Source organism: Vitis riparia, chromosome 13 (assembly GCF_004353265.1).
Source record: "Vitis riparia cultivar Riparia Gloire de Montpellier isolate 1030 chromosome 13, EGFV_Vit.rip_1.0, whole genome shotgun sequence".
In the NCBI taxonomy this organism is placed as follows: domain Eukaryota; kingdom Viridiplantae; phylum Streptophyta; class Magnoliopsida; order Vitales; family Vitaceae; genus Vitis; species Vitis riparia.
The window spans coordinates 16,667,905-16,689,433 of record NC_048443.1 but is presented as its reverse complement, the minus strand read 5'-3'; the positions used below and the strand labels follow the sequence as shown (position 1 = coordinate 16,689,433).

The 21,529-nt window shown below is 31.1% G+C and overlaps 2 long non-coding RNA genes across 3 annotated transcripts; both read left to right on the top strand.

Annotated features, from left to right (window-relative positions):
- Positions 1–2,712: 2,712 nt before the first annotated feature.
- On the top strand, positions 2,713–3,346 carry LOC117927702. Its single transcript, XR_004653401.1, has 3 exons — positions 2,713–2,756; positions 2,996–3,048; positions 3,150–3,346. It is a non-coding gene; the product is annotated as an uncharacterized LOC117927702 (long non-coding RNA).
- LOC117927701 lies at positions 3,342–6,876 on the top strand. 2 transcript variants are annotated; one of them, XR_004653400.1, is made up of 7 exons: positions 3,342–3,401; positions 3,735–3,773; positions 3,875–3,976; positions 4,556–4,940; positions 5,074–5,186; positions 5,280–5,423; positions 6,493–6,876. It is a non-coding gene; the product is annotated as an uncharacterized LOC117927701 (long non-coding RNA). The 2 variants fall into 2 exon arrangements; XR_004653399.1 differs by lacking the exon at positions 5,280–5,423.
- The last annotated feature ends 14,653 nt before the right edge of the window (positions 6,877–21,529 follow it).

Genomic DNA, 21,529 nt, shown 5'->3' with positions numbered 1-21,529 from the left:
TTTTCTGTCAACATGCTTTTCAACAAAACATTCCTAAAAGTGACTATGTAGACCTCTCAAATCATGTAGTAAATTATGTGAATGGCCTACCATTAGCTCTTGAAGTTTTGGGTTCTTTTCTTTTTAATAAAAGTGTGCCTGATTGGGAAAGTGCATTACAAAAACTAAAGGAAAATCCCAACATAGAAGTCCAAAATGTACTTAAGATAAGCTTTGATGGATTGGACAAGAAAGAGCAAGAAATATTCCTTGACATTGCGTGCTTCTTCAAGGGATGGAATGAAAATGATGTAACAAGACTAGTAAAGCATGCAAAGATTGGAATAACAGTTCTTAGTGACAAGTGCCTCATAACTCGTTGTGGTAATACCATAACAATGCATGATTTGGTAGAAGAAATGGGTAGAGAAATTGTTCGACATAAACATCCTGAAGAGCCTGGGAAATGGAGTAGATTGTGGGAACCTAAGGATATTTCCCTTGTATTGAGAAAAAAAATGGTATGGATCAAATGCATTAACTTACTTGATATATAGTAACTTACTTTATAAATAGTGTCATTATTTTTGTTTAAGGAATTATATATCTTTATAGTTTTTCTAAGGTTTTATATGTTTCATGCTTTATTTATCTTCATATACTTTTAATTTTTAGGGAACGAAAGCAGTTGAAGCAATATTTCTAGATATGTGCAAATCAAGAGAGATCTCATTTACTACTGAAGCTTTCAAAAGGATGGAGAGACTTAGATTACTCAAAATTTATTGGAGTTGGGATTTTCTTAATTATATGGGAAAAGGGTGTCAAAAGCTCCTCCTTCTTGAAGACTTTGAATTTCCTTCATGTTATTTAAGATATCTTCATTGGGAAGGATACTCTTTGAAATCCTTGCCTTCAAATTTTGATGGAGAAAACCTCATTGAACTCAACTTGCAGCATAGCAATATAGAACACCTTTGGCAAGGGAAAAATGTAGTATTAAACTTAGTTATATTATATCTTCCCATAGATTAATTTTGAAGTTCATGAGAATTTATTTGCTAAAATAAAATAATTAATTTCTTTTGTTGCAGTATCTTGAAGAGTTGAAGATCTTAAATTTATCAAATTCTCAGCAGCTCAATGAAATCCCACACTTCTTAAATATGTCAAATTTGGGGCAACTAAATGTTGAAGGTTGTAGAAGTTTGGATAATGTTGACTCATCTGTTGGCTTCCTGAAGAAGCTTACTTTGTTAAATTTGAGAGGGTGCCAAAAGATTAGGAGCTTACCAAGTGAAATTCAAAACTTGGTCTCTCTTAAAAGTCTTTATATAGATGGTACTGCTATTGAAGAATTACCCTCCTCAATCTGTCATCTCATCTCACTTCAATCACTATCTATGCGTGAATGCAAAAACTTGAGGAGTCTTCCAAGCGGCATTTGCAAGTTGAGATCCCTTGAAGAACTTAATCTCTCCAATAGTTCAAACTTGGAGACTTTTTCGGAAATCATGGAGGATATGGAATGCTTAAAGGAGCTTAATTTAAGTGGAACATGTATAAAGGAGCTTCCATCATCAATTGAGTTTCTAAATCATCTCATTTATTTGAGGTTGATGGATTGCAAAAACTTGAGAAGTCTTCCGAGCAGTATTTGTAGGTTGAAACACCTTCAAGAACTTAGTCTCTCCTATTGTTCAAACTTGGAGACTTTTCCAGAAATCATGGAGGATATGGAATGTTTAAAGTTGCTTGATTTAAGTGGAACGTGTATAAAAGAGCTTCCATCATCAATTGAGTTTCTAAAACATCTTGCTTATTTGCAGTTAGTGGAGTGTGAAAACTTGAGGAGTCTTCCAAGCAACATTTGTAGGTTGAACTACCTTAAAGAACTTCATCTCTCTGGTTGTTCAAACTTGGAGACTTTTCCGGAAAGCATGGAGGATATGGAATGCTTACAGTGGCTTGATTTAAGTGGAACGCCTATAAAAGAGCTTCCATCAGCAATTGAGTTTCAAAAACATCTCGCTTCTTTGCAGTTCTCGCTTCTTTGCAGTTAGTGAGTATGACTAGTCTACATGATGATCTAAAACCTCTTCCAGTTTTTAACATTTGCCAGTTTGGATCTATTTTAACAAGTCATAAAACTTGTCTACATGACATCTCTTATAAAATAGGTTCAACAAGATATAATTATTAAAATAGTATTACCAAAATAGAGACAAAATTTAAGGATGATTTTGATGTTTATTTATTTTTATGTCTATGAAGTTTATTTGTAAAAACATTTGTAATTAGATTTTAAATTGATAGGTATTAATAAAAATTTTGCTTGCCCTATAATTGAAATCAACTTGGAAATTTTGGAAGATTTTGGATCAAATCTAGTCAGATCTTGCTTTGAGGGGTGTGGATTTTAGTAGGTCTTATTTGTATACAAAACTCCTTTTCTTTGCATCTTGTAGAATAGAACAGAGTCCCAGTTTCATGTGCTAGCTATTGTTTATAGGAAATTGTATACTTTCTTAGCTAACAAACAGAGAGGAAAACCAGAGGAAAGAATAGGAAGATTCATTAATGGGTTGTTTTTTCTCTTTCCAAACTTTGTCCTGTTTGTAATGGATTCTGATTGATGGTTATTTTTTCTTTGTTTTATGGCAGATACTACATTTGATTCTGGTAGCAAGGCTCTTGAATTTCTGAGGCTTGAAAATGACCCAAACACAATGATTGTTTCTCCAAATTGTCATTAGGTATGGTTTACATGAGTGAAGGTTTGTTAAGTTTTTATGTTGTTATGGATTCACGGATGAAAAGCTGCTTTATAAGATATCCATGGTTTGGTTGCTGAAAAACTGAGGAAAAGGGAAAGTAAATTTTGAATTATTTTTATTTTTATTTTTCCGGGTTTTTGTTCCTTATCCATGGATTTCCGTATCAATTTTTTTTATGATTATATTTTTTTTCTTTGATTTCTATAATAAAAAGACATGTCCTTTAATTTTTTATGTAGATAAATACATTGTGGCAGCAACGTAAGTTCGTATACTTTGTTCTTCTGGCTGGGTAGTTCTCCTTTAAGTTTCAAAAAGACAATCAAATTTTTTGTTTAGTTCTTTGTTTTGATTTGTCTGTAGTCAATCTATATATGCATCCTGCTTGTGCAGATTTTTTTGGAGGTGCAACTTGATGGATATTGGCCCGCAAAATTTGGCATGGATTCAACCAGAAATGAACTGGCTTTGGTATCAATGGAGCATCCAAGATCCTCTGCATCAATTACAGGAGGCCCAACCCTGTTAAATGGTTATTCAACAGTTCATACCTCCAATTTTTTTTGTTGTGACACAGTGGCTTATTAATCACTCATATTCAGGCATAATCATCCCCATGGTGATTCAAGAAATATATATCCAATGGTATGTTAATCATGACTTCTCTATATGGCTGAGGAAAGGAGAATAGTTTCATGAGTTATATAAAAACACTATTTAACCTAAGATTTTGCATTTCTTAAGTTCAATTTTCCTTTTGTTTTGAACACCCAAACAGAGTTTTAAGATTGACTAATCAATTCAACTCTTAGAGGAACTAATAATGCATGTAAAGAAGGACATGATGGTTCAGGATTAGGCTCCATCTGAGCCCAGCTTTCATTTTTCCTTTGGGATTCCAAAAAGACTACATATATTTCTAATAAGGTGCCTAATCGTCCAGTTGAAATTTCCTTTCTTCTTATTTTTTGGCTGCAGGTAATGATGCAGGGAAAGAGCCAAAAAATGAATATTCAAGTATGTAATCTAATTATATGATTCCAGTGACTTGCGCCTTATGGTTTTAACTTTTGTACATCATATTTGAATCCATTTGATCTTCTTTTAATTGGACTCAGGGATACACCATTGGAAACCCAATAACAAATCACTTTAGTGACTTCAATTCAAGAATTGCATACACTCATCAAGTAGGAATTCTATCATATGAGCTTTATGAGGTGATTATTCCCCCTACTCACTCGGGTTTAATTCTTAATCGAATATGATTCCAAAATTTGCATTGATTTGTTATGCATTTCTAGGCAACTAAAGCAGTATCCTTGTGAATACTATTAAATTGTACAAGGGATGGTTCAGGGTTGCCACCTAAGAAGCGTTCAGAGAATGTCATTCAGGTTTTAGACACATGCTTGTACCATTCTACATATTGAGTTGAATTTTTGGTTTTGACTGAATTGGAAGATGGATTTTTTTTTGTACTTATTTTGCAAAAATTGTAAGAAATAATCTGAAAAAAAAAACAAAAATGCAAAGATTCAGGTGGTTGAAGATACCCCAAGTGGCAATTGACTGAATTAGATAAAATGAAGATCAATTCAACTATGTGTTTATAGAATGTTTTAAGAGGCAATTGGGTTTTATGTTTTCTTTTAATCTAAATGGCATCATGTCTCTTTCTTTTGACTAGTCTTTTCCTTTCCTTACTTTTACCAAATACCAAATAGAGTTTGAGCATGCAGTTTTACTCAACTTCTGCTACTAATTAGAGTATTTGTTGGTGATATTTTCTTTTTCAGGCCAATATCTAAAAGCTAAGGTTGATGGAGGATTTGGCAGGGACATGCTGGAGTTTTTGTTGAAAGGACATGTGGTTGCTTATAGAACCATGGTTACAAGAGTTTCTTGAAATAGCCTGAAGATTATTTGATTGATAGAGTTGTCGACTTGTGATGCAGTTGCGTTTGCTGAAAGATTATCTAAATGGCAGTGTCGATATGATTATGGTTTGCTGATGTTTATATTGACATTCAGTTTGGTATCTGTAACGGGCTATCCTCAACCATCCTCATTAGCAGCACCACAGCTGTGTTTGTATCCATAGGCATCTGCCCAATGTGGGCTGGTGATGATCTTCACAAGTTGGTTGCTGGCAATGTTGAAAGCTTGGGAACTTCTTAGAAGGTACGCCTAAATAAAAAAGGCGGCATTACACCCCAAATGAATGTGTGGATTGCTCGAAATAAACCCAAAGAGCACCATACCTTTACATTTTTTTAATCTCATTTTGATGACTTATAAGTAAGTGAATTTGCAGGATTTTCAGGGGAATATTTTAGAGTCTTAGGAGATGGAGAATCCAAGGATAGCAAAACATTTCTTCAAGGATACAAAAGTATTTTGACTTCAAAAATCATTGAAGATTCCTTGGTGAGTTGAAAGATTGATCTATTTCACTGTCAAAATTTTCTAAATTCATAGACTACATCAAGTTACAACTTGTTTAAATTTCTCAATTTGCAGACAAATTTTGTAAGATAGGAGCCTAGACATTGTCGTTTCAGGTTTCGTCATCCTTAGAAACAATACCAAAAGATTGGATCCCTAGCTGGCCAATGCACCTATCTCATTGATGCTCTTAACAGCTACCCTCACTCTCATATCCCGGTAGTAAACTCAACTCACAAACTAAAATTCATTGCCTTTAGATTACTTGATTTAACTTGGGTAAGAAAAAGCTATGGCATAATCTGCTTTCTCAACTCACTTCACTCTGATGTGGTATCCTCATAGGCCTCCATAGAGATCCAAAGCAAAATTCAAGAGTATGACTAAACCATGCTCTGTTGATTCCTATATTGTAAACTTAAAAACTGCTGCTAAAACCCTCAAATCGTTGCTCGAAACTCATTCTTGTGAAGACGTTGACCTTCTTGAGCTAATGTCAACTGCTGTAGTAGGTTTATGTTTAATGGCATTATCCATCAAAATTAGTCTAAAAATGTTTGTGTTTTATTTTGCAAAATGTAACAAATTCCTCTATATTTTGAATGCTAGGTGAGTATTATTATCGTGGGGGGAGTTCATAGAATTTTACTTTAAAAAAAAAATCAAATTAAATGAAAACCTATATGTAGAATGAGGACAAATTTATATTCCAATATACTAGGCTGATTTATATTTCTTTCTTCATTGAGCAAAACAGTGTAAAGAAAATTTGGATGGGGCAATCGTGTTAATTTTAGTGAATTGATAAATATGTGGTCCAAATTGGAAACTAGGATATCTTAATGTTGCTTTTATATATGATTCATGTATGCAATATGCCTATAATTTTCTACACAGGAGTATTATTGTTAATGGGTGTGTAACTATAGCCTGAGCTTAGGATAGTGGATGAAAAGAACATGGAAGAGGAACACAAAGTTGTCTTATCTGGTAAAGCTGGAGAAGTTGACTATTACACTCTCTACATGGCCAAATTGGGGAACCAAAGGCAAATGTATTACCCGGTTCACTAGATAGATGTTTATTGAATCGAAGAAGGCAAAATAGTTGGATTCCCCGGACAAAGGTCTTAACTAGACAAATATTTATCAAATTGATTTAGCATTATGCTTTGTAATGATTGAAAATTGAAAGAGTAAGCTATTTTAAGTTTAAATTCATTCATTTCTCCAATTTTAACGTGTTCATATTAAAATGTCCCACTAATCCCTGTTGAATGTTCTTGCAGTGCTAAACACAAGGTAGAATTGGAGCTTTGTGCAAAAAAAATGCCAAACACTTCCATGATCTTAGACTTCTTCAAAGGTTGGGAAAAATGCAAGCTCTAGAATGCATTTCGTGAACATATGGGGACATTGAACAGGTAAATATTTACAAGATGGTCAACACTATAATAGATGCTCAACAAACATGATAGACTTGAGAGAGAATTTGAGTAACCAGCATAGCATTCTTGCGAAAACCATGTTAGGCTTGATAGTGCTTTTATCTAATGCTATACATATATTGATTGAAATAGTACAGACATAGAGCTACCTTTCTATCATTATTTGGTTCTTAATTTTGTTAACTGAGTCTAAAATATATTAGATGTGTTAAATTTTGTGATTCATCATTATGAAAAGCATCATATATGAGTGCACACACATTGAAGCTCATATTGTCTCCGGTTGGAAAATAAATATTTCATTGAGGGTGTCTTATGGTTTAGGGAATGAAGTAAAGAATTATGTCATTCTGCATAACCTCTAATTTTATACACTAGTTTAGGCACATATATTCTTCTTATATCAGATACTTAGATTTTGGCTTTTTCATTATATATGAAATCCATATGCATCAAAACTTAAAGAAAGAGGAAATATAATATAAAGTGGGAAGCAATCACTTGATCCCAGGGCCAATAGGCTGCAGAAATATCCTGAGCTTCATATCCTCTTCTACAAAGGCAATGTGAGGGCTATCTTGTGGGATCGTGTTTTCCCTTTTGGAAGTTGTCTTTCATTGCAAAGAAGTTTCTCCCCACCATACCTCACCAAACCTCTTAGAATAATGGCCTTGTGGAGGCCAACAACTAGGTCTTCATAATTTGTATCCCATCTTTTCTAAACAAACACCACCATTTTAAAGAGGTCAATTAGTGGGAGTTCGTTTGTTTTTGTGTATTTTCTTGTAATTTAGTTGTTTTGGTGGGAGGATTTCTCATCCTTCTTCTTGTACTTCTTTTTATATTAATATATCTTTGTGGCGTTTCCAATAAAAAAAAAAAAAAATTTTAAAGAGGTCAATTCCCCACCTGACTGAGACATACCTGCAGAAGACATAAATGTAAAAGAGTTGGTAGTGTTTTTTATGTGTGCTATATGCATAGGGAAGAGATCTTACCTTTGTGCTTAGACCCTTGATGCAGATAAGGGTACCACATTCAACCTTAATGCAATTTGCATATGGACAAGGCAACAATGGAAGCTCTTATCTGCATCCTTTTGTTACAGGCCATCAATTCTCTAAGTTTATCATTTATTTGTTTAAATTCTTGTTGGAAGTATAGTACTAGAAAATCAATCAGTTCATATCCAAGGTATAGTCTCTACAACCTTTTTGCCAAAGGGTGGTTAGTAACAATCTTCCTTAACTTTTGGTTTCACCTACAACCACCCACATCGCATACTCCACAATGTCAACCATTGATCAACATTCTCAGAGGTCATCAATACTCAACATGGGCCTACTAGATCTTTTACATAAAAATAAGGGTAAAGAAGAAATTTTATCCATCTATGAATGTGCACCCAATGGATTATTTGATCCATATTGATGCAATGCAGTCAAATGCACTAGTAAATATGTTCCTTCTCATGTCAACATATTTTATTGTCTAGGAGGAATTACACTTACTTGTTTTTTAGTACAAGTATTCAACTACAAAATCCCTCAATGGATATTAAATTTCCCTCCACAATTATAACCAATGCATCAAATTCTTTTAAGTTCACTTGATAACATCTTAAATTTTCTACTATTCTCCTATAAACTCAAACCAATCAACAATACCAATCTTATTCAACTTAAGCTAGAGTTGATAACTTTCATCACATTTTTTATAATTGTCAGTAATCTCTTAGTGCAATCGCTATTGCTATCATAACAATCTATTACATACAACTCTTGTTTTCTTTTAGGATTGTGGCTAACACTATAATTACAATTAGAGGAAGCCATGTGGGTTAGAGTTTCGATGAGTTCCTTCTGTTAGTTTCTGCATTAAGTGCTCAATTAATCTTAAAGTATCCATAAAGAGAAACCTTTAAAAGAAGGTCTTCTACATCCCTTAGGGAGTCACTCATGGGTTTTTCAATAGTTGGCATGATCCCAAGATGGGTGTTGTGGTGGCGGTTCCAGTGGTGCTCAACATGGGTAAGTAGTTACAGTATGTTCTAGCCATGAAAACTAATGGATGTTCTTTAGCCCATTTTTATGGGACTGAAGTCATAAGTTATTGTCAGTAAGGAGGTTTAGGAGGGCATTTGCTATGCCTTTTTGGTCATGTCTAATGAGGAGTTAACTGTTATGTGCCTTGTTAGATAAAACAAGTAGGTCTATAGAAAATAACTATTGAAAGTTCAATATATAAACTCTTATGACATGGGCTAGGATCTAAATAAGCAGAATCCACCGGGCTTGCTAGTCTAACACCTAATTGTATTGATCTAAAATTTACCTTGATAATATCCACATGCCCACTATTTTTTGTAGCAACAATAGATAAACCATATTCTAACCCAAAAAAGGGTGTAAACCATAAGTACCTACTTATAAGGCAATAAATGGATTAGATTGGGACCAAATGGCTCCACAAGAGCTGGGTTGATAAAAACCCATTTCAAGAGGCAAATCCACCACAAAAGTGGTAACATTTGATGTTTGCATGTCACAATGAAAAGAACAAAAAGGTTTAGGTATTGAAAACATAAGCAGGGACCCAGGCTGATTAATTGTGGGTCTTGCTATCAACATGAAGTAGCTTAATTTGGCCATTGATACTTAGAGATGATGGGACTTATGTTTTCTGTTAGCTATTTCATCAATACTAAAAATTTTGGCAGACCATGATCAATATGAGTTCTTAGAACTTGCTACAGCTTTGTTAAGGGCCCACTAATCTTTGATGGGGGATCATAATGTATGTGTTGAATATTCTGCAAGGATTATGAAATTCACTTTAGTTTTTGTAGCCAATGTATGTGTTCTTGGAACTTTGGACTATGATGCTTTGGATAAGGCACTTGACCACACAAGTCACACTTCTCTATGAACTTAAGCACTGTTGTAAGGGAAACTGAGCTACTCTTAGACATTTCTTCTATGTCATCTTTGTTTCCTAAAATCAATGTCTACAAAAACAAGACCAAATCAACAAGAAACATAGCTTAGAGTCAATGTTAAAATTGTATTTGTTTTCTATTTGGATCATGGGAAAGCGCTTTGAAATGAAACTTTTTTACTAGTCTGCCAAAAGCCTTGAGCAAACTAGTGACATTATTTTTAGGGTCAAGACAAGACAATACAAGGAACTTGCCCCAATATCAAAATGAAGCAAAGAAGCTATGAATTCTATGGAAAGATCAATAGGAACAAGACTCAAGAAAAGGCAAAAGACTTGAAAATAATTTTAAAGAAATAGATAAGGGATTCTTTAAAGGGAGAAAGATTGAGTGTTTTAATTGTGGAGGACTAGGACATTTGTCTTCTGACTATCCTAGTCTAAGGATATTAAAAAGTCTATGTAGGCTACTTAGAATGGCATGAACTCCGATAAGAGTGATTCCATGGCATTCTAGGGACTACAGAATGATTACCTTCCATTTATTGCTTATGTTGATTCTAAGCATGATTTAGATAGTAACTATGAATTTAATGATGATAAGAATGCTTATTTTCTTGAAAATATGGTTAATGAATATCAACATTTGATACAAAGTCACATTAAAGTCAACACTACCTATGAATCACCTAAATCTGATATCGGTTTGCCAAATGAAGAAAAAATGAACTATATTGAAAATTTTTGATTTCTTGAGACTAAGCATCAATCTCTCATTGAGAGAAACAATGCTCTAACTTAAGAAGTTAAATATTGAAGAAAATCTATTTCTTCAAAAAATGAGGTATTTCATCATTGGACAAAAATTTTAAATGACACAATTAGTAATGTTAAGTTCCATGAAGATAAGAGAGGCGTAGGCTAAATTAACAAGACTAAGACTCCTAAAAGTAGAGAAATATTTTTTGCTAAAAGCAAAGAGGAAAATCTTAGCCCTATGGTGTCTTCTAGCATAGCTCCCCAATGCACTTATTGTAAGAAATCAGGACACTTATATGGTAGATGCTTTAGTAGACTAAGTAGAGAAAACAATTTTTGTTAAAAGCAAAGAGGAAACTCTTAGCCTTGTGGTCTCTTCTAGCATAATTTCCCAATGCACTTATTGTAAGAAATCGGGACACTCACATGGTAGATGTTTTAGTAGACTATTTAAGAGGTATGAGTTGCACTTAAATAGGATAATGAGTAAGTCAAAATTCCTAAAGAATTAAATTCCGAGTATTAAGAATGGAAAGAAAGACAATACTAAGCCTAGGACTTTGAAAAGCTCCTCTAGTTCATCATATAAGGTTAAACAAGTGTGGTTGAGAAAGGATAGGCCTAAGTTCAATGTGGTCTTTATTGCACTAAGAGCAAGAACCCCTAGTGAGTGGTACTTTAATAGTGGGTACTCAAGGCATATGACAGGTGACAAGTCCTTCTTCACCTCTTTCAAAGATTTCAATGGAGGCAATGCCACTTTTGGTGATGGTAGTGTTGCTTGTGTGAGAGGTGGAGGTAGTGTATCTATTCCTAGATGTCCTAATTTAAATAGAGTCCTCTTTGTTATGGACTAAAGGCTAATCTAATTAGTACTAGTCAAATTGGTGATAGTGAACTAAGTGTTAAATTCTCCCAAGATATGTGTGAAGTGTTTAATAGAAAGAGAGAAATCACTTTCATTGGCATAGAATTATGAATAATTTTTATGCAATTAATTCAAATTCTAATACCTCTCTAGTTTATAGTAGGGCGAAACTTGATGTCTTAGGGTTATGACATAGAAGGTTAGGACACATTAACTATAGGGACCTTGTTCACATAGCGAATAAAGACCTCATTAAAGGTATCCCTATGTTTAATGGACAACCCAATGCCATTTGTGGTGAATGCATGAAAGGTAAGCAAGTTAGAGGGTCATAAAATGATTCAGGGCAACAACACTTCATCTTCTCCACATGGACCTAATGGGTCCTAGGCAAACTGAAAGCAAAGATGGAAAAAAATATATTCTAGTGGTAGTTTATGACTTCTCTAGATATTCCTTTATGTTTTTCTTGATAGAAAAATATGAGACTATAGAGCAATTGAAGATTCTTTGAACTAGAATTCAAGTAGAGAAAAGGCATCCTATTGTGAGAATTAGGAATGATAGGGGGAGAGAGTTTGATATTGTAGAAATAGATCATTTTTAAGACTTTAAAGAGATAAAACATGAATTGCCCTTAGAACTCCTCAACAAAATGGAGTGCTTAAGAGAAAGAACCCATGTCTTTCAGGAAATCGCTTGAGTGATACTCCACTCTCATGACACTTTAATCTATTTTTGGGCTAAAGCCATTAACACAACTTGTTATACTGCTAATAGGAAAAAAAAACCATGATTATTCCTATAATACAAAAGAATTGATTATTCCTAACATTTTATAGGTAATTGTTAGAAGATAAAATCATATTTTTATACTAAAAGATTTCAAATATAGCTCGTTTGGTTATACAAAGATATCCCTAGGATCTCTTAGGGTAAAAATTGGGGATAATACATATAAATCTTTATTATAAAATTTTAAAGTCACCCTTTTACTCCCTTAAGGTGTTCCCGATTGACTTTCTGTTTTTAATATCATTAATTTGTTGGGTTGGATTTACATGTAGAAAGCAAATTGTGTCTCTCCCAATGCATTAAAATATGTGATCTCTCAATTTTCTTGCATCCTCAGGGACTTCTATAATATCATTTTACATTTACTAGGCAACCATACCATGGATTTCAAACCTATATTTGGATATTTAGAATGGAAACATCAAACTGAAATTTACATCTTAATAAGAAAAAAAACAATTATGAAAGTATATATGGATTTTATGTTTACTAGTTCATAGCATATTAATTAATTGGTGATGTTTTTTTTATTAGAGCATTTGTTTGAAAAAGTAAATTCAGTTTTTTTTTTAATTAATCATCTAAGTGGCTCAAGGTGTACATAAATAACTTTATTATTATTTTTTGTGTTATTTTATTATTGTTTTTTACAAGTTTGGTGATATATATTGTTTATTTTGAATTACATTTTTTTATGAGTTTTATATTTAAGTAGAGAGTTTGTCATAGCATTACTCTTTTTTTCATGTGATACAAATTTTTACTCATATTGATATAACTTTATCATAAATTGTGTATAGTATAAATATAAATATAAATGTAAATAAAATAATAATTATTCGGTTCTTAGTGTAAAATGAAGATATTAATTTCATGGGAAAGATTAAAAAATAAATAAAATTTGAAACTAAAGAGTAGTCTAATCCAACTAAAGATGCTAGCCTCCACATTTCAATAAATTAAACTAAAAACATAATGGCACAACTAGCTAGATCCACATGTGCACCTACTAATGAATTTAGAATTAAAATGGTACACTAGGAAAAAATAAAATTTGAAATAAAATAGTCCAATCTAGCTTCATCCACATGTCCACCTTTGAATGAATTTAACTCAATGACATAACTCCCCTATATTAAATTTGATCGAAATTATCTTTTCAATCTTTATTGTAATAATATATTTTTATAGAACTATAGAGTAGTCTAATCCAACTAAAGATGCTAGCCTCCACATTTCAATAAATTAAACTAAAAAACATAATGGCACAACTAGCTAGATCCACATGTGCACCTACTAATGAATTTAGAATTAAAATGGGTACACTAGGAAAAAATAAAATTTGAAAAATAAAATAGTCCAATCTAGCTTCATCCACATGTCCACCTTTGAATAAATTTAACTCAATGACATAACTCCCCCTATATTAAATTTGATCGAAAATTATCTTTTCAATCTTTATTGTAATAATATATTTTTATAGAACTATAGAGTAGTCTAATCCAACTAAAGATGCTAGCCTCCACATTTCAATAAATTAAACTAAAAACATAATGGCACAACTAGCTAGATCCACATGTGCACCTACTAATGAATTAGAATTAAAATGGGTACACTAGGAAAAAATAAAATTTGAAAAATAAAATAGTCAATCTAGCTTCATCCACATGTCCACCTTTGAATAAATTTAACTCAATGACATAACTCCCCCTATATTAAATTGATCGAAAATTATCTTTTCAATCTTTATTGTAATAATATATTTTTATAGAACTATACAATTATGTGTTTCTTATTATTAATTATAAAATTTAAAATCTTTTCACTTTATTTATTAAAGTTTTACTAAAGCAATTGAGAAAATAAGGACGTGTTTGTGATTATTTTTTAAAATCATTTTTTATCCTTGAAACAAGAAATTATTTTTTTAACTTAAAAAATGTATTTGACAAGTTTAATTTGACCAAAAAGTAAAATAAAATTTCTTCATAATTTGTTTTGAAAAAAAATGTTATTTTTTAGAATAATTTTGATATGCTTTCAATTGCTTTCGGTTGGGTTTCCTAAATAAAAAATAAAAATAAAATTCAAAATTGAAAATTCTTTAGAAAATTTTGTATTGTACATAAATATAGAGTACCTTTATAAATAATAGATAAAAAAAATTATTTTTCATATTTGAGTTTGGAATATTTTTTTCTAAAAATAATTGAGAATTGTTTTTATAACTAGTTCAAATTTTTTTTATTAAATTAAAATAATATTAATGTTTTCTTATGTAGTTAAAACACATGTTTAAGTAAACCCAAATCCATTCTTCTAATTTTTAAGGTAAAAGGTATTTATCAAGTTCCTGTATATTAAAATATTATTTTACCCTATAAACAAGTGAAAAGTTGAGTGGTTTCTTATCATTTTTCAAAATAATTTTAGTGTTGGTAGTGAGAAGAAAATATAAAAACATAAATTCGCATCCTTAACAATTGAAAATATCTCTTTGTCTTCTCTTTTATTTGCGACTAGGCCATTTTTCTTAATTACTTTTCATTTTATAGTTTTTCTTTGATAGGGTTCACAAGAACTATCTTGTAAGCATAGGCTTTATTTTGCATGATTTCTAAATTGGGTTGACAAATAATAAGAGAAAGTTCTAGTAATTTATTGTTACACATGTGAATGTCCTAAGTTGGTATAATTTCTTTAAGGAAATGGATTACATATATAGGTTATTAAAATGATTATATGAAATTATCATTATGAAATAGGTTTTTTCTTTTATTTGTTTTTAAATACTTATCTTTTAAGATTATTACAAGATTAAAATTAAGGAGAGTATTGCATCGGGTCTCCTTCAGTACTATCATGAAATTTAAAATTTTTCTACTTGATTCATTAATTGAAGTTCTTTTTATGAAGGATTTACCCTAAATAATTGAAAGAATGGAAAATTTGAGTATGATGACTAAAGCTCAAAGTAATAACTAAAAGGTAAAGAAAACTTTAATCTTAATGGGGCAAGGAAATATGAAATTTTTTCAAAATTTCATACAAAAAATGATAGTGTTGAAAAGTTAGGAAAGTTTAAATCCTCAATATGCTTTTATATTATTGTGCATATTAAATTATTACTATTTATTATTGTGTTCTTATCAATTCTATGTGACCTAGTAGAGGATACCACATGGTTCGTTAAGAGAAGGCAAAGACTTTCTTGGTCTTCTCAAGTCATCCATGGATTCAAGAGAATGATCTAAATGTTAAGATGCGTGGAGCCTAATTCAAGAGCCTAATTATATTTTAGTTAACCTATTTATATTATTTTTAGGGTAGGCAACTTTGAGAGGGCCTTTTTTAGAGTATTGAGAAATATTATAAAAACACAATGAGAAAAACTTAGATGGTGAGGCATTTTGGGATTCTCTTGTACTTTTTTTTTCATCATAGTGAAAATCTATAGTAGCTACAAGTGTATGTAACTCTCACATTAAGAGTGAACCACTATAAATATGTTACAACCCGAATAAAGGATTCTTAGAATCCCTCAATCTTTGGTTTCTATTTCTTATTAGTTTCTATTTAGTATAGGAAATAAACGATCCTTAGGATTAGTTTATATTTTATTTAGCTTCTATTCCTAATTAGTTTCTATTTAGTTTAGGGAATAAAGGATTCTTAGGATTAGTTTTTATTTTATTTATTTTCTGTTTTATTAAGTTTATATTTCTATTTAGTAGTTTATATAAAATAGGGAGTGTGTAAAGGAAAGACATAGAAAAATATTGTCAATAAGAATTTTATTTTATTTTTTTTTGTAAATTTTGCATCTTCTCCTTAGGTCATAAGAATGGGTATCAGAGCACAGTCTTGGCACCAATCATGGAAGAAGGGACTAGGGTGCAAGGACAATGAAGACTTGAAGATATTATTAAGCAATTATAGGATTCATCGGATAAACAAGCATCCACTTTATCATAGTTGCAAGATTCATTGAATAAACAAGTAGCTACTTTAGCAAAACTATCAAGAATGGTTGTAGCAATAAACCTAAAATTCGAACATATGACTTCTAGAATAGAAGAGTTAGGTAATGGGAACAATGCTTCAATAAATAGAAGTAGGATAGGTTATCACTCACACAGCACAAACTCCTTTCAAACCAAGTTTTCCAAACTCAATTTTCCAAATTTTGAAGGTGAGAATCCTAGTGGGTGGATTTAAAAATGTAATAGACCTTTTAAAATTAATGGAATTAGGGACCAAGAGAAGGTAGAATTGGCTTCCTTACATTTAGAAAGAAGGGTCTTGGAATGGTTTCAAGGGTACGAGGCTAGTAACAAGGAAATCGATCAGACACAGTTTTCTTTAAATGTTGTTTTTAGGTTTGGCCCTAGTGTTTATGATAACCCTATTAGACAAATAACCAATTGAAATAGGTTTCTACAGTTAGGGCATACCAAGAGCAGTTTGAAGTGTTGATGGTCTGAACTAGTGGATTGTTAGAGGAAGTTTGGTTCAATGTTTCATTAGTGGCTTGAAAGAGATAATTAAAAATCAAGTCACCATGTTTTGATCGAACACACTAACCCAAACCATTGGGTTAGCCTTGTTGCAAGAAGGGATAATGAAGGAAATTCTCAAGGAAGTCAAGGACTCTAACGAAAGTGGGGAGAGTATAGTGAACTCTATGGAAATCAAAATAGCCAATTACCATTGATTAAGAGGATTTCAACTGTAGAGATGCAAAAGATACAAGACAAAAGACTTTGTTATTATTGTGATGAGAAGTATGAACCTAGTCATAAATGTAAAATGAAGCAAAATTTTCTATTAGATGGTCATGAAAATGAAGTGGAAGCGACGTGCAAAGCTGAAAATAATATCAGGGAGGATGATCTTATGGTTTCAATCAATGCAATATTTGGTTCAACATCTCATCAAACCATGAAAATTTGTGGCAACATCAAGAAAAATGTTCTCACCATACTAATTGACTTAAGAAGCACCCATGATTTCCTTGATCTTGTAGTGGCCAAAAGAACATGATGCTCAATACAAACTACCAACTCCATGAAGATGGCAGTGGTGGACGGAATTAGAATTACTAGTGATGTAATTTATCGACAATTGACATGGAGCATGCAAGGGAAGGAATTTCAGGCAGATTTGAGGCTCATATCTTTGGGTGGGTGTGATATGGTATTGGGAATTCAATGGCTAGTTGAATTGACACTCATATTATATGATTTCAAGAATTTGAGAATGGAATTTATTGTTAATAGAAGGAAATTCATGTTGAGTGGTGCAACTAAAAGTCCCAAGAAGTTAGTGTCAACATATTGGATTCAAGGCGTATATCTCCAACATCTATAGTTCAACTTTTCTCTATACAAGGGGATGAGAAAAATAAACTTGAAAATGAACAATAGGGCAGCTGTCTAACTTGTTTCCAAGAGACATAACATGAAAAGATGCTTACAAGATTCAACAAAAGTTTTCACAATTTTAGCCTTGAGGAGAAGGCTTCTTTTGATGGGGAAGAGAATGTTACAACCCAAATAAAGGATCCCTAGGATCCCTCAATCTTTGGTTTCTATTCCTTATTAATTTCTATGTAGTTTAGGAAATAAAGGAACCTTAGGATTAGTTTATATTTTATTTAGTTTATATTCTTAATTAGTTTTTATTTAGTTTAATGAATAAAGGATTCTTAGGATTATATTTTATTTTATTTAGTTTCTATTTGATTAAGTTTCTATTTCTCTTTAGTAGTCTATATAAAATAGGAAAAGTGTAATGGGAAAGACATGGAAAAAATATTGTCAATAAGAAAATCACATGTGTTCTTGTGCTTTAATTTTTCACATTGATTTATTGATTAATTTTTGTAAGTATTAATAGCATATAAACTTTGATCAATGATGCTCTCAAAAGATGAAAATTCTAAGAAGCATTGTAATAATTTTTTGCTATTATTTGTGGATTTTTTTAGAAGTACACACAAAACCTACTTTGTGTTGGATCGATAATTTTGTATACATTGTTTATTTTTTATATTCTTAATCTTGTATTGAGATGGTTGAGACTTGATCAATTTGATTACTTAATTTATTTATCCAAAGGGAGTTTGGTTTGATTCAATAACCAAAATCTATACATTAGATCTTGGAAAATACTAATCCAACATTGATAAAATCCTTTTATTAATAAAATTAGAATAAATGAAATTCAAATTTAATAATCTCATAATTAATTTTTAGATTATATAAGGGATAATAAAATAGTCTTCCTATGATAAAACTGACTCTATATGTAATGAAAATAAATTTTAAAAAAATAGGTAAAAGAGGAGCTCTTCTTCCTTCATGATGATGTCCATATTGCTTTATAACTTGTATGTGATACATAAAAATTCATTTTTAAAAAATTAAGTGCAGCTCTAGTAAATGATTCTTACATCCAAATATTATATATAAATTTTACTTTGTACAAGAGCCATAAGGAAGTCTCATAAACCAATTATCTTAAAACTTGATTCCAATTGTTTTTGTTCGCATTAATGTACTTTTCATGTAGTGAAAATTCCTATACAAATTAAATAATGTTAACAAGTTGAATATTTTACCTACATTTATTTCTTTACTTGTACATATGAGATATGCATCATATATGATATATAATTTCATTTTCAAAAAGAGTCCATTATAGTTTATAAAAAACTTCTCTTATCCACATTAAACTTCTCCATTCATCAATTCCATTTAATTAATTAAAGAAATCAAATCCATTACCTTAAAAAAATAATTATTTTAGTAAAATTTGTCCATGGAGAGGGTGTGGATTACTCAAGAAAACACTATTAAATGATTATGAACTCCTATAATCTAGTGAGCATAATATTGCTAGTTCTCATTTACTCAAAAAGCCGTTTATTTTAGTTTTTATGCTTTACAAAATGGCTTGAGGTTGTTGCATATTATTGTTTTTCTCTTTAGAAGCTGAATTGAATGCTTTTTGGTTTGGTTATGTAATCAAATTTGCATCCACCATTGAGAATATTTTAGACATTAAACAACTTACTGAGTTAGATTCATAATCCAATAATTATTAATTTTAAGATTTGATTATTTAATGTGAATTCCTTTAGCATTATATTTTAACAAGTAATGAAAAGATATTACAAAATTTTATAGGTGTGGGAGGATATTAGAGTTAGATGTAGTTCTTCTAGAAAATATATTGAACACAATATCTTTGGTAAAAAAAGAAAAGGCCTAGGATCATTGAATTGAATAAGGCAAAAAGGCGTGATTAGGTAAGACATTTATCTAACCTTTTATCCATCTTGACTCTTACACTTTAGACCTTTCTTATAAAAGAATAATTCAAATGTTAAATACAATGATAATGTGGATGGCATTAAGATATGAATTAGGTGATGACAATAGTTATTTTATCACACCAATTCACTTTTTGAAAAAAGTCTTCATCACATATTACAACATTTATAATATGCCACATATCACCATCCTAACAAAAATATGAATTTAAAGTGGAATCACCACCTTAAAAAAAAAAAAAAATTTGAAGTAGAAAAAAGATGTAATATAGCCAAATACTACTAATATAATAACAACAACATCAATAACAAGAGAAATTGCTAGCGGAAGCAAAGGTTTACAAGATGAGTCACAATGCTCAAAACAACTAAATTATTGAACTAAAATACATAATGAAAATAGACTATATGTCCCATGAGTCTATCAAGATAAGCACTAGAGTTAGATGTTGGTTTGTCAAGGAAATCAATTGAGCTAAATGTTTAGTGACTTGCTCTTTGAAATCAATTGAGCTAGATGTCAAGTGACTTACTCTTTGAAACTATTGTACTACCTTAATTGGGATACAAAAGTCTTCACCTGTAAAACATTAAATCTACAAGATCAATTGAATAGTCATGATACACAAGTGTTAAGATGATCAATCTACGTCAACGATAGTTCTAAAACATATCATATAATAACTTTAGTAAATAGAAATTAGCATAGAATAATCATAATAGCATTTAAATAAAATATGAGATGTAAAACATGCAATCATAGGTCTTGACATATTTATGGTTAATTCAATGGCTATAAGAAAGCCTATTACTTGTGAATCACCCAATCTTCAAGGTCTCACTACCTTGTGACTAGGTTCTTCGATAATACTAAAAGTTTGAAAACCTAATTCAAAGAAATGTGTGGTGCCAATCTTGCTACAAAGGCATTGGGGTTCTCATCAAAGTCAAATAATTGTATATGCATGTGATATCAATTATCAAGTTTAGATAAAACCCCTGGATTTAAGGTCGCGTGCATGCACACACCAGAAATTAAAGAGAGGTGGGGTTGATTTGTTTAAGCGGAATATTATACCAAACTATAGCAAACCAATGCGCAAAAATTCTAAAGTAATAAGATCACAATGAAGGTAGATTGCAGAAACAACATTCCAACTTACATTGTTTTGAATTTTAACCTCATAGAACTGGATGTATGCATCCTTATTAGAAAAAAGTTTCCATAATACCTTGCCGCTAAAACAAGAGAGTTATTAGAAATTGTTGTAAAGCATAACAAAATTTGTATACCTCTTTACTTTCCTTCTAAGGCAATTTAGATGAATAATATTTAGTGTAATGTATACTATACTCCAAGCTAGTATACTAAAACATAACAAATTTGTAAATCTAAGAATAAACTCATCAAGGTTTGATAATGCTTATGACCTTGGCAAATGGTGGCCAATCAAAAGGCGTTTGCATATTGAAGTTGCTAGAAGACCTACTACTTGGTTTTTGGAGGCACGAGGAACTTGGAGAGCTAACCATTGATGGAGAATACTAAGCATGAGCAAGAGAAGCTACATTAGAACATTCTATTGGAGATATTGACATTGACATGAGATTGAAAAATGGCAAATCATTAACTTAAACACCAAAATAGAATTAACATCATGTACAACAAAACATCCATTAAAAAAACCAAAAATTCTAGAAATAAAGTTTGTCATTTGATTGATCATGATAATTAATAAACCTAAGAACATTTTTTATGGTTAAATTTTAAAACACTAAGAAAATCTAGATGAGGAGGCATTCATAATCTTACTTAATTGGTTAAGACCTTAAGGTCCTCTACAAATTAAAAGAATTCAATTTTTATCGATGTCTTACTTTCGTGAATGTAATCCTGACTTTTGTGATAATAGTTTAAATTTCGTTAACTTAATTTGAATATTATGAATAGATAAGTTAATTAATTTGTCCTTTTTCATAATAACATAATTTATTTACGTAATATATATATATAATCATATTTTCAAAATAGTCAAATAACGAAGTGACCAGAGATTAATTTAAAATAATTATATATGCACACAAACATATATACATCTATTCTTGTTAACTTGTGAATTAAAGAATGAATTTTAAAAAGTTTTAGTCTTGAAAAATCAATATCATAATTTTATCTTGATCAT